Source organism: Nipponia nippon, unplaced genomic scaffold (genome assembly GCF_047370975.1).
Source record: "Nipponia nippon isolate SJK-2023a ecotype South Korea unplaced genomic scaffold, ASM4737097v1 scaffold_4, whole genome shotgun sequence".
NCBI classification, from domain to species: Eukaryota; Metazoa; Chordata; class Aves; order Pelecaniformes; family Threskiornithidae; genus Nipponia; species Nipponia nippon.
This window is the reverse complement of record NW_028262358.1, coordinates 62,421,356-62,435,239: the sequence shown is the minus strand read 5'-3', so window position 1 is coordinate 62,435,239 and position 13,884 is coordinate 62,421,356. Positions and strand designations below refer to the sequence as shown.

The following is a 13,884-nucleotide window of genomic DNA, read 5'->3' as shown; positions in this document are numbered from 1 at the left end:
CTCTTCTGTCCGTGTCTGTGTATTTCTGTCCATATATCCTGTATCTGAAGATTGTGACGCAGGCATGCACATGAACACCTTTCTGAAGAAGACAAGTAAGGTCAATAAAACCGGTGTCGTTACTCACCGGATAAAGTTACGCCCGAGCCGAAGGAGGCCGTAGACGGTGAAGTTTCGCTCAGCCGAACCCCAGCGCCCCGCAGCCCGGTTTCCTCTCCCGGGCACGGCAATAGCGCTGCACGCCCGCTTGGCGTCACTGTAACACAGCGGCCGGGCCGCGCCGGGCCGGGCCGGGCCGGGGGGCGGCGGGCAGAGGCCGGCGGCGGCTGCCCGGCCCCGGGCATCGGGCAAGGGAGCTTCTGCGGGCGGCCGGACCGACGGCCCAGGGCTGCCTCGTCCGCCTTGCTGGTCCATAGCTGACCCTTCCTCTTACGTGTACGTCGGGGGACGTGCTCGAGTTTAAACGCGGTGACGACAGCAGGTATTAACACGGTGGCTTTTGCCAGATATTTGAGGAGTATCGTTACGCTTTGCAAAGTGGTGTAAAAGCCAAGTGCTAATTTGTTAGGAAAGCAAGAAGAGTATTTGAGTCTCCCTCCCTGGAGGTATTTAAAGAACGGACAGATACGGTGCTTGAAGACATGGTGTAGATGGACTTGGCAGTGATGGGTTGACGGTTGGACTCGATGACCTTAAGGGTCTTTTCCAACCTTGACGATTCGATGAGATTCTAAGATTTCGCGGCTGCCTGTGCCGTGCGGCGCGCGCGCTGCGGGGCTGGGGCTGCTCCGGCGCGCGCCTGCAGGCGGCCGCTGCTGCTGCTGCTGCTGGTGCTGCTGCTGCTGCTGGTGCTGCTGCTGCTGCGGGGCTGGGAGCGGCGCGCGGAAAGGAAAAGCAACCGGGAAAAAAAGCGGCGCTCTCAGGGTCAAATGAAGCCTGCAAAACCGGACGGAGATTGACAGAGCACAGCTACTGAGAAAAGCATCGGCCTCGGGTTGTGAGCTGTGGACGGCGAGTGGTGTATTTCATTTGAAGAATTTTATTTTAAAACTTCCGCCCTTTTTTTCCGCTGCTGTAGTACTGAACGTCTCACGTAGGCTGCAATGGTTAAGAGAGATTAAAACACAAAACATTTTCTACACCGGTCTCAATTGATACAAAGTATTTTTAGCATGCTATTTGACAAGAGGGCATGCTATATAACAAGCCAACGTTAAAATAAGTCATTTACAACGGTGCAGTTGGCAGAGAGGTAAAAAAGCATTCTAGCTGTAAGCAACAGTATTAAAAGTCTATTAAATGATTACCTTACAGTTTCAGTGACTAATAATGACTGGAATGGATGTGAATGTCTCAGTTTTATAAAGAAATCTCGTGTGTATTTTGGAGACGGGATGCTTTGCCCTGGGCAGGAACAGCATAGTCGTGCCCGTCATGACATATTCTGCTATCCTCTGTCCCTTCGCCACATTATCATTTACAATCCAGATACTTAGACTATGCCGAAATACCGAATGAGGCGTTTGCGGTACCGCTGCTGCCCTGGCTGCTACGTCTCTTTTTGTCTCAAGCGTTCTTATTTCAAGGGTGACGCATTTGCTTCCGAACAATATCCTAAGCCACCAGACAAATGCATATTGAGTTTGTGTAACGAAGGATCGACCCCGAACGCAGAACCGATGCTGAGCAGGCTGCGGTGGCAGGCTGCAATTCTCTGGGCAATTCCAGAGAGGCTGTGGCAATTGGTATTTAATAGCATTTGTCGGAAGGGTGAACGTGGTGTAAAATGCTGAATAGGAAGGAAGCTGCTGCCGTTAGCCTATTAATGGCAGGGGATATTTTGAAACTAACTTGAAAAATACACGTCAGCCCTTGTCGTTCTGAATAGACAATATACTGTATTTCTCCGTAAGACTGATGACAAGTATAAAATCATTTAACTCACCAAAAACCAAAATACTTTTTAACAATGATCATCACATAATCGTATGCTTGCATATGTTTACTTTTCGAATGAACATTGTTTTATGTTTAGGAATGATTCATTTATTTGAAAGTGTTTTCAACACTGAAGTTTTAATGATTGTCATAACACTGATCTTGTCAGCAGAATATGCTGAAAGAAACCGGAGGATTCTATCTTGAATATTTCCATAAATGTGCTTACTTACCACAGAATAGGACATCGGTATTTTGCAGTGTAAAACAGCCTGCGGTGCTGTGCAGGAGGATATAAAAATACAGACTTCCACAGCTTCTGGGTGAATCTGAAAACCTTTCCTACATAACTATTCAGGAAAAATGCCATGTTCGGCTCCTGCCTGGGTAGGATCTCAGTCCAGTTCCCGTAGACCTGAGTCTTAAGAATGCAAATGGCAATATTTAATTATATCATTTTTTTCCTTCAGCTACTTACTTGACCTGAATTATGCTTTCCATCTGAAGCCTAATTTGTCTCTGCTGAATGGCATAATTTCCACTGTCTGTATAATTAAAAATGAACAAATGCACACTTAGAGTTTCCACTGTGGCAAATGACACATTTCATTTGGTTTATTTACCTTCATTCTGTCTCCTCAATCCAGCCCCAGTTTACATGCTATCTATTTCTACAGCAAACCCTCTTCTGATATATTACATATATGGAGGTGGTATATAGTATTTGTGACTTGCTTTAGACTTTTGCGGATTTCATAAACAGCCTGAATGCGGAGTAGTTGAAGAATCTGAAATATTCCCAAGAAATATGGGTCCAAGCAAATGTGGACATTTTCAATTTGAGCATTTTAAAAATGAAGATAAACCCTTCAATAAACTTCCATAAATGTGCAGTCACTTTTCTGAGAAGTGCTGTTGCAGAAACTATATTAACTGTAATTTAGGATTGTTTATACTATAAATGTGGTCATTTGGCTCTTTTTAGCAAGTGGTGACAGCTTAAAATTATCCAAATGAACTGTATCACAGCATTTTTCAAGGTAATTGTTGCACTAATTTTTTTATTTGCTAGTTAGAAAGTACTTAATGTTCAATAAAATACAACTTTAAGGAATTAATGAATTGGTGAGTACTGTAAATACATAATCCTCTTTTAACATCATCAGAAGCATTCTCTGACCTGGGAAAGCGAAGAGCTCGGTCAGGTAAATTTTACTGCATGCTGCCAATACCTATTGCGCCATGAAGGAGTCTTCGGAGCAAAGCCTGGGCTCTAGTAGCTGGCAATGAAACCACTCCAGATCCCAGGTGATTATGTTTTGCTCTTGTTTCTGTGATGCTTCCTGGGTTAAACCACTGACATTAATTTGACCTGAAAATTGCTACTAGATTTTAGGGGACATTTGAGGTGTTCATAATTTAATAAAGGGCAACCAATTCCTTGTGTTACACTCCCTAGCAGAAACTTTCAGGAGCTTTTAAAGCTAAATATGCAACACCTGCCCAGGACATTGCCCCGGGGCACCTCTGGGGTGATCACTTTGCTGCCCTGCAGCAATGGGGCTGCTCCCTCCTCTTTGCAAGGAGAAGGGCACCTCAGGTGACCCCTCCCTGGAAGCAGAAGGAGGATTACTTAATTAAGAATTGGGAAGTGTCCCAAAAGGGTGAGGACACTGCCTTTGGCTTTTCACAGCTATATGAGAATGGAGGAGGTTGAAACGCAGCCCAGGGAACCCCAGGAAAGGACAGATCTATGGGTGCTTGTGGAGACGTGCCACCGGCTCCCAGCCAGTCCTCCCTGCCCACTTTTGGCCCACTGGGCATTGCCACAGGGAGAGGAGACCTGACCCTGGAGCAGGTGCGGGGTCTGGTGGCCATCCAATGTGGCCTCTTGAAAGGGACCACCCAGCCTGGAGCACCTCTGTGGGACTTGGAGGAGCAAGCATGTCTTGAATTCAGCAGAGGATGGATGTGTCCTGAGGAGGCCAACATCGTCATGGCATTGCTAGAACATCTGCTCTGGCTATTGCTTCATGGTGTACAACGCATGAAGCAGGAATTACATTGCTCCCCTCCACCCTGGTTTGTAAAATATTGCGGATAGGCTCATTTGCATGTGAAATCTCATGGTGCTTCTCCATGTTGAGCCACTCGGAAGGAACTGGCTGGGCTTTAGGACAGTGGAATGAAAGGCGCCTGAGCCCATCAAGGCACAGGGCAAACACCCGTTTCGCTAGGGAATGCGTCCTTGTGCCTTAGCCCCTCAGCGTTGTTATTATTATACTTGTGTTGGACCAAGAGTCCAGTTTTACACCATCTAGCAGCAGGGCTGCACTTTGCCAAAGGCCCTTCAGAAAGCAGACTGTCTTGCCAAAAAAGACACCTACTGCTTCATGAGACTTCAGTAAGGTGAAGACCCAGTCTAAGGGTGTAATCCTACACCCGATGGAGCCAGGGACAAAAATCCTGTTCACCCCAATAGGACTGGATTAAGCTCACCAAGTGAAGATTTGGAGATTGGTCTCCCAGGGACTAAGCAACCACCATAACCTGTGCCTGCAGAGACAACAGCCCTGGCAATAGTCACACTTCTGACAGAGCAGCATCAGGGAGATTTTCACCCAAAATACATGTATTTTGCTTTGATTGCCTTAACTTTAAAAATATTTCCTCACATATTTGGGGGCTCTTGTAGAAAAAATAGAAAGAAAATGAGAAAAAATTTGAAAATTGAAAACTACCTCTAGCAGACGAATTGAAATTTTTAACTGGCAGGAAAGTATTTACAGTTTTCAGATGAAAACTAACCTGTTGGATATTGGGGTTTTTTTTAGTGTCTGCTTTATTTGCTTTCCAGGTTTTTAAAATTATAATAATGATAATGATAATCTTATCTGAAAAAAGATGACTCCTGCAGAGATTTTCAGTTAAACAAAACCAGGAAAATTAATTTTGTACTCATCTACCATAAGTAATTGAACCAACAATACAGACGGTTTATCTTTGGTAGCTCAAATTGTTAAAAGTGCTAAATACCCTGGACTTGTTATCTCTACATAAAAATAATTCAAGGGACAAAAATGTTATTTATATTGCCATGTGGCGAAACGAAAGCTCTTCAGACCAAGGCTCGCTCTTGCCAGCTCTAGCAAGAGATTGCTTCTTCTACATTATATATGTGTATTGGCATGCATTACAAATACTAGGCTGCCATATAGATTCGCAAACTCACATGATGATCATAAAGTCTGCGTCCCTCTTCAGCCTCCGGCAGCCTTTCCCCGTGCCCTTCCCGACCTGGCTGCCGCTCACTCGCTCCGCAGTCCTCTTTCCCAGCGCTGCCAGTTGCTGTGATGTTAATGCTTCTCTTCAAAACCCTCACTCTGTGACCATGTGAGCACGGCAAAGCCTCAGCTGCCTCTTCAAAATGAGACAGGATTTTGTTGTCTGCAGAGGTGGTGAAAAGAAGGTGGAAAAGCTGACCCCTAAGTTCTGCCCACCAAAAAACCTCACAGAGTTTTCATGGACTTTAAATGAAGCTCTAATACTGCTCATTTTTAAGCACTGGGAAACACCCATTACGGTTCGTTTTGTTTTATTTTTGTTTTTTTCAACAGTTAGTGGCCCAGGATTCTTCTTTATTATTTCTCTAAGACGCTGAGGACTCAAATGTTTGCTATTGAGCTATTCCTGTCTTTGCTTGGGATCAGTCCGAGAGCTTTGTTAACATCTGCCTGGTACCATAAACTCTTCGTTCCTTTCTGTTATTCACCAGTGTGAGAGGTGAGGCAGTTCTCAGTGTTTATTCATAAATATCTGACAGGCTAGCCTCTGCCTTTTCACCTGCAGATCTCAAAAACCTTTTATGGAGTCCAAACCATAACTTATCATAGATATTAATAAATAGAAATGTCTGTCTTTGGGGGCAAGGGGGAGAAGAAAAACAGTGAAAGCACCAGAGAAGGAAGGTTAAAAAGGTTATCTGCAGATAACTTTTTTTGTTAGCACTGTGAGTATGAACACTACAGTACCTTGCTGACCTTCCTATTTTATATGTCTCCCTGTAAGCCTTTGCAGTCAAACTGCAGAGAGCAGCAGCCAAAGCAGTTGGTTTCAGTCTGGTCTTTTGGTCAGGCCGGGCAAAGGCGGCTGGCTGCGAGAGCAGCCTTGGGAAGTTTTTTTAATTGGGCTGTAACTGCATAAAGAGAAAGCACATTCCCAATAGCACCAATGAATTGTAGCACCACTAAACAGTGATAAAATTGACTTCAGCAGTTCTGATATTGAATGGCACCAAAGGCATGGAAAGACAGTTTTCAACATCTCATCCTTCGCTCCTGATCTGAAAAGGTAGGAGAAAGAGAAGAGGGGAGCATTAGGATGGCCATTTATCCTGCAGGGAAAGGAAAAACCTCAGCTTGCTGTCAAAAGCCCCAGAAAGCTTGGGTTTTTTGCTTAATGCTCTTTCATACGTTTTTGCTGCAGGGTTGGCTGAGCACTATTCCCGTTTCATTGCCTGGGATAAGAATTGTTAAGTATCGTGTCCCACATAGCAGTGCACTGAGCGAGTCCTCACGCTGAGCTGGGAGCGGATCCCATGGCCGGGGGCTGACATCTCCAGGGGCTGGGAGAAAGCGGGGGCAGGCTGAGTCATTCCCTGTCTCCTTGTCCTCCCTGGTTGTGTCTCCTGCTTGGGCTCCTTTCAGCCTTATTCATGAGCAGATCACCGAGGGAAGGGGACAGGGAAAGTTATTTGCATTCCAACATTACATTTAAAAGCTATAAATTACTGGCAACTATAAACAATCTCCCTGCTGATGGCACCGCTCATAAAAATCTGGGTTTGTGTATGTGTTGCATTCGCATGTGTGTGCGCATATTCAGCCTCGTGGGATTTTTTTCATGGTTATGACGACAGTATTAATTCTTCTGGGCTCTGAATGCAATGCCCGATGCAACAAAGATTTTTGCTGCTTTTTCTGGTTTGACGTAGGTCTGGCTGGAAAGTGGAGTTGTTCTCACTGCTTTGAGTTAAATTTCAGCTTTAAACTGGGAGAAAAGATTGTAGACACCTAGGCTAAAAGCTAGATAAATGGCAAAAATGCTTTTGAACCAGTGATATTTACTGTAACCAGAAGGTTGCACACTCCAAATTACTGCTGAAGAGGAAAAAACGTTAGGCAGAGGAAAAAAGGAGGAGGAAGGCAAAAACATAATGTTTGCTACATGTCTGCAATCTGACTACTGAGTGCTTGGGAGCAGGACTTGGAAATGAAGGGAAAACCGCTCCATTTCTATCACTGCTCTGCCCCAGCCTAAAGACGTGAACGTGAGAGTCAACTGAGAGTGGTGATGATGAGATGTCTGTATCTCTGCTCTGCAAAAATCTGCCGGGTATGTATGAGGGGGTCACAGAAGTGCAATGATCCTTCAGCCTGGTGGATTCCTGGGATCCAGTGTGCTTTTCAAAGCTTGCTCAGGTCCCCAGTTTGATGCACAATGGGAAGAATGAGATTCTGTTGGAAAAAATCAGCCGGAGTGTTTCATACGTATTTTTTATATATATTCTCTTAGGTAAACGTACAATAATGAACTGCCAGATTTTTCCCTCGTGGGGTTTAATTCCTGACATTACTTCATCTTGTAGATACATGTAATGTCCCCAAGCTGGCAGAATCCTCAGTCCTTGTGCTTGGGAGGTTTGAAGGCTTTGACTGTCAAACTCCATTTCTGCAGCAAGCAAAAGAAAAAGAGATAAATCCATTGCTGCTGCAACAGACTGAGTGTCATCTGTATACATTGGGAGTGGACTGCGTATGCTGGGGTGGCCTGACTGATGACCAGAGAAGGAGGAGCGTTGCAGCCCACCATTTCATAACCAGATAGGGAAAGGCAGGAGTGCTGCGAGTGCACTGGAGGCATTCATGGCAAGAACCGCAGTCTAGAAGGGTTCTTGGATCAGGAATAGCTGTGGTCTGGGACAGTTTTTCCTGTGGTCTCAGCTAAGTGTGGGTAAAACTATCTGTAGAAAAAACACACATAAAACCCTGCCAGGCCAAGGTCACAGGGTAAGGATGGAATTCTGCTATGAATAACACAACCTCCAAGCAGGGTTAGTATTTTCAGCCTCCAAAGAAGAAGACCCTTTCTGTCTCCAGCTGATGTTAGGTATAGTGTCGTGGCTCCTCTGCTTCAGTGGCACGTCCCACATGGGAAGACCAAGCATGCGTGGCAGGTCCTAGCACTCGTGTCCCAGCTAATAGGCAAATTGCTAGTGAAAAGCCACCTGGGAATTAGTGCTGGTGCTGGACTGAGAGCAAGCGTCCCCATCACGCCTTTGGAGTACCTCAGAGAGAAGTAGGGCCCAGGCACAGAGATGGGAAAAATGAAGAGGTGGAGAGAAAGGGTGAATGAGATGGGGAGGGCATGCGCTGCCAGCAAAGTGCTGGAGAAAAGGGTTTCCTGTGCACCAGTCACTCTCTAAACGCGGGGCATCACCCTTCTCCTGTGTCCTCGTACCTTCTAAGGAGAGGATGGGCAGGAATTGCACGCGTTGTCTCACAGGCTATTTGGAGATGTGTATTTTTCCCTGGATCTTGCTCTCATGTGGCCCAGTAGCAACATTTGTCAGGTCATTTTCCACGCTTGCGCTGGGCAACTAAACCTAGGGCGGGAGGGATGGTGAGATCATGGCTGCCCTTCGCAGGGCTGGTGCTGTGTGCTGGACACCCATCAGCTTCTCTCCAAAGAAGGAGGTATTGGCTGGCTGGGCCACCTGCCCGGGAAAGGCAGGGCTTTCCTACCATGCGGGCTATGCTGAGGCCCAGGTAATTCATCTCATTGCAAGCCAAAATTTGGCCTATATCAGCTCAGGGCAGTTTCAGGGCTAATTTAACTGGCAAAAAAAAAACCCTGTGTTTGGATTTGTGATGGTTTGGGATAGCAGCATGGCAGGAGCATGAGCTTGGACACTGGGAATCTCCAAGTGGAAGCTACAGTTCATAGCGGATTTCCTCTCCCTATCCCTTCAGCCCTACAGGCCATTACTGGAGGAAAGCGGCAAAGTGAAAGTCAAGCGAGCAAAAGTAAGCCAGGCCTTTCCTCGGGTGTCTGCCTTTCACATGGCTCTGTGATCTCCTCCTGAGATCATCCATTGCTGTGCTGCTGCTCTTCACATCTACCCACAACATCAGATCAAGTCTCCAGTGGGGTTATCAAGGTTTGATCTCCCACGCTGTGGATTAAAGAATGCAACGTTGTGTGTGCTGGCAGATAGATGTCCCTACACAGATCTGTGGCTGAAGGGGATGCTGGCGAGGAGTGTATGATGCTCCAGTGGCTCCCATGCCAGGTGGAAGGGGCTGGTTAAAAACACCCAAAATCAGAAGCGGGTCCTGGGCAGCCCTTTGCGGGTGCTGAGGGGGAGAGAGCAGGCCCTATAGATCTCCATGAGAAGCGCCACTCGCTCGGCAGGGAGAGCGGAGCAGGCTACGCCTGCGGTTCACATCTCTTTGTCAATGGCATCCAGCCCCTGGCCTTGGGAACTGACTGGCGGCAGTTTGGAAATGTATGTGCTTGGCTGGGAGCCTGCAGTTCCCTTTGTCCCGGCGGCGCAGGGGGGCTAATAGGGAAGCCGGAGCGTGTCATCCCTGACTGCCAGAGCTTCCAAGCAGTAACATGACGGGCAACTTTTCAGACAATATCCAACATGAACATTCAAGGCTGAGCCTATTCTTCTTCTAGACACTGGTACTGACTGATTCCACATGCTGTTTTCCAGACTTTGTTGCCGTAACAAGCTCCAATCCTGAATATGGACCGTCCTCCCAGGGAAAAGTCCCATCGAATTCGAAAAGGTCGAAACTATTTGGGATCATTAAAAGCTGAATGTCTTTGAACATCATGTATAATGCTGTAGACATAAAGAAGCAAAGTATTTGTACAGAGTTTCATATAACGTACAGAAAATTATTTGTATTTGCTCCACTTTGCTTTGCACACCCTGCTTCTGGTGCTTACATGCAACTTTCATGGATGTGTATGCAATTAAACCATGCTATGCTGCACCATGATTTAAGGTGAAATAATGACAAGTTGGAGAGTGTTTGAGATGAGAGTGATAACGGCAAAGGAAACATGCACCTTCTCTTCACTCAAAGGAAAATCTGAATGAGGTGATGGTAGTGAAAAATCTTTTGGAGCTTCCATTGAACTTGAAGCTTAGGGTGAGAAATTTTGTTTTTCTGGAAGGCTAGTTCTTCTGGGATTTGCTGATGGGCAAAGGCAATTAGTAGAGAGACATTGTGCTTCCCAGATTTGATGCTGGATCCCACTGCTTCCAGGTAGTTAAGCTTCAATGTCGCCTCTGCCTGCCACTGTCATCGCTCCTCTTCCAAACTGTGTGCTGGTGGATCGCATGTCATGAAAGCAGGGCAAATGGAAATATTCATAAAGACACAGGTGGGCTGGAGACTTATGGATGAGCTGTATTTAGACTCACATCTAGTCTTCTGATGAGCGCACAACTGCCACAGCTGACCTGATCCAGTGCTGGCGATGGTCCTGCTTTGAGTGGGGGACTGGACAACAGGACCTCCAGGGATCCCTTCCAACCAGCACTGCTCCAGTCTGTGAGTCCATGATACTTGACCTGGTAGAAGTATGTGCTGCCTACATTTGCAATAAGGTGCAATTCCCTTAAACCAGCAGATAGCATTTGTAAATAGCTTGGAAGTTCTGCTGAGTTTGGTGCTTTCTTACTGCTTCTTTCCTTATTGCCAAAAGCTAAGCATAAAAGCATCCCAGGACAATTTATAGCTAAAAGGCTCAGTCAGCTGGGAGTGCTTCCCAGCACTGCCCCTCAGCCTCCTGAAATGGCTCCAGTGGAGACTAGCCTGAATTTCACTGTTGCCTCTCTGCAAAAAAGCTGCAATCTCATATCCCTGCCTGCAAATGCTGTCAGGTGACTGTGAAAGACAGACGTTTTTCAGTACTGCAGTTACAGCTCTGATTTCTTCTGCCAGAAACACAGTAGTGGTAACATTTGATTTGCAAATCTGGCGTACAGGCATCAGCCTGGTTGAAAACAATCAACAGAAGCCATTTCCTCAGTGCAAGTAAATATATTGACATGTGTTGACAATAAACTGATTTTGTGCACTTTTGGAAAGGCAGACGGTAGCTCACATGTTTTAACTGCTTAGTTCCTCTAAAGCAGTATGCAGAAAAATATCTTTCATAGGCTATATAAGGCAGTTCATCTTTCATATCTCTGGAGCAGTCATGATGTCCTTTAATTACAAGAATATGATTTTTACAGAGTATTCATGCTGCATTGAGCATGACAATAATATGTAAAAAAGTATGCATAAAGCATATGTTTTAGGATATGCGATGGAGTTAGGGATGTTAAATAATAATTTTTATCCTGTTACTTCCAGTTAAAATATATAAAAGTGTTAGTAAAGGTTTAGAAACCATTTGCCCTCTTTGTTTTGACTTTAATGCATTTGTTCCTTGCTGAATGATTAAACGGCATAAACGTCCTTCCACTATTGTCAATAATCAAGAAATACGCGACTTTGTAATAACTGAGGCCCTGATCCAGTGAGGCCCTAAATCTCGGGTTTAATTATAGTGCTCTTGCTTTGAGACAGGCTGGCGGGCAGGCAGGCACGGCAGCGTGGCACTGTATTCAGCTGGCAGCCCAGGCTGGTGGGAAGTGCCCACTCTGCCCGGTCCTGCCGGCGAGCCCTGGCCAGGTAGCCCTGGCAGCAGGGCTGAGCCACTTGCCCTTAGGAGCCAGACCCCCAAGACCTCGCTCCTGCGGTGGTGTCACTGCCTGAACCACCGTACGGGGCCATGCACCCCCCAGGCCCCCCAGGGGAGATGCCAGCATTGCCCGGGGTGTGCCTTGAGCCGGTGGCGGGGGGTGAGCAAGGCTGGGCATCAAAACACCCTTCCTTTTCTCAGGGATGTTTTCAGACTGCAACCTGGCAGCAGCCTGCTGAAGGGGGAGCCACCTCGTTACAATAACAAAAAGACCAGCAAATAATAATAACAATAAAAATAACAACAACAACAACAACAATAATAATAATAATAATAACAACAACAACAGCAACAACAACAACAACAATAATAACAGTAATTGCACCATCACCACCAATAATAATAATACTAATCTGGTCTAGTACTTCTCATCACTAGATCTCAAACTGAATCTATCATCTACCCAAATGCCCACCTCCGTCTTGCTGCCTTGAGGAATCAAAGAAAGAGCTACTGACCTGTCTGGCAGATTTAGGAAGCAGACCCTGAGAGAGTGGCTTGTGCTTGGCAGGTTTTCTGGTAGAGAGCCGAACAAGAAAAGGCTGCTGGATCCTGCCCAGGTCTCTGCTGGAGCTTCAAGGGCCACTGTGGCCCTCCCAGGGAAAGCGGAGCTCTGCTGCTCTAATTGCAGGCTCTTCCACCAGCATTCACCTGTCAGCACAAGGTTGTGCCAGCACATCTATATTAAGCAGAAATTGGAACAAATCCCTAAAATAGCTCTTCTCTGTTGTAGGGATGCTGTGCCTGCGTGCCTCAGGTTCCCAACTGCTGAGCTGGAGGGAGCATAACAGTGATTTTTATGGTGAAACTTCTATTCTTTATGGTCAAAGAATTATTTTTGAAACCAGCCAAAGCCTGGGAGAAACTTTGCTAGAAGGAATCTTGATGTGGGGAAAATGACCTGCCATGGCAATGGAGAGAAGTCCTGGATCTGAGCCTCGGACTTCAAATGGCCCAAAATCTGGCTGCCTCTCTCAGGCTCCGTGGACATGAACATGTAGGAAACTGATGGGAAGAACTCTAACATTACAACCAAAAAGTGCCCCACCGCTGTTTTTGGGCAGTGTTTGAAGATAAGGGAAGCAGACTGAACATGCAGTCATGTGTTATCTGAGACAGGGAGTCCTTCTGCAAACAAGGGGTGATCCTGTCTCCATAATGATCATAGCGCTGTCTGCTTATAAGCAGATTTTCCAGTAGGTCCTAGTTTCTTACTCCAGCTCTTACCAGGGTTCACAGTTTGGATCTGCAAGAGATTTTTTTTATGGCAGCATGGGAGTTTCTTCCTTCTTCTCTGCTCCAAAGAATGCAAAAATTTAGTCACTAGAGTAAAACAGATTGGTTTTACCCATTTTCACTTTGCTGTATTGAAATTTTGTTTATAACATGGATATTATAAACCCCTCAGCGAAATTCTCACTTGCAAAAAGATGCGATCCTACGGCAGTCCTCTGCTGCAGCTGTTCCCGTGCAGGCAAAGAGCTCCCCACGCAGTGGCTGCTGAATGCACTTGCTGAGACAAAGACCTAACGTCAGCCTCCACTTTGGAAGTCGGGGATTTGGTGGCCGCTGTGACAGAGGGAGACGTGCTTAAATAAAACCAGTACCGTAAACACTGTCTCTTCACTCCTTCGTAAAACCAGTGTAATGGCAGCTTATGACACTACTGCACAAAACGGTAGCATTAACTCATTGACACCCTTACAAGATTTTTACCTCATCACCTAAATCAGTACTGACACAAGCAGTCAAATCTGCACCCGTTGTAATTGTATTTACTCCTCTAGCTGCTAATATTGCCTGGAGAGATCTGTGGAGGAAACAGACACTGAGTGTGCAGACAGGCTCTTTGCTAAAGGCATTAATTTACTAATTAATGAAGTGTCAGTGCAGCTATTTAGCATTGTATTTAGGCTGTGTTTAACTTTAAGCATGGGCTTCAGCCATTTGATGGCAAGGATGCTGCTAATGCTGAGTTGCCACCTGAAATTGTAGGGAGCAATTCCACATTGCTTTCCCAAAGTACTGGCTTCGCACAGGCTACTGCCCTTTGAAGACCAAGAAGCATTTTCTGTAACACCAGGATAAAAATGGGCATCATATTTTTGGAAATTT

At 45.9% G+C, this 13,884-nt stretch overlaps 1 long non-coding RNA gene across 1 annotated transcript; it reads left to right on the top strand.

Moving 5' to 3' along the window:
* Window positions 1-309: 309 nt before the first annotated feature.
* On the top strand, window positions 310-13,442 carry LOC148053336 (uncharacterized). The gene is made up of 3 exons (XR_015708582.1): window positions 310-481; window positions 9,719-9,794; window positions 12,503-13,442. It is a non-coding gene; the product is annotated as an uncharacterized LOC148053336 (long non-coding RNA).
* Window positions 13,443-13,884: the final 442 nt, after the last annotated feature.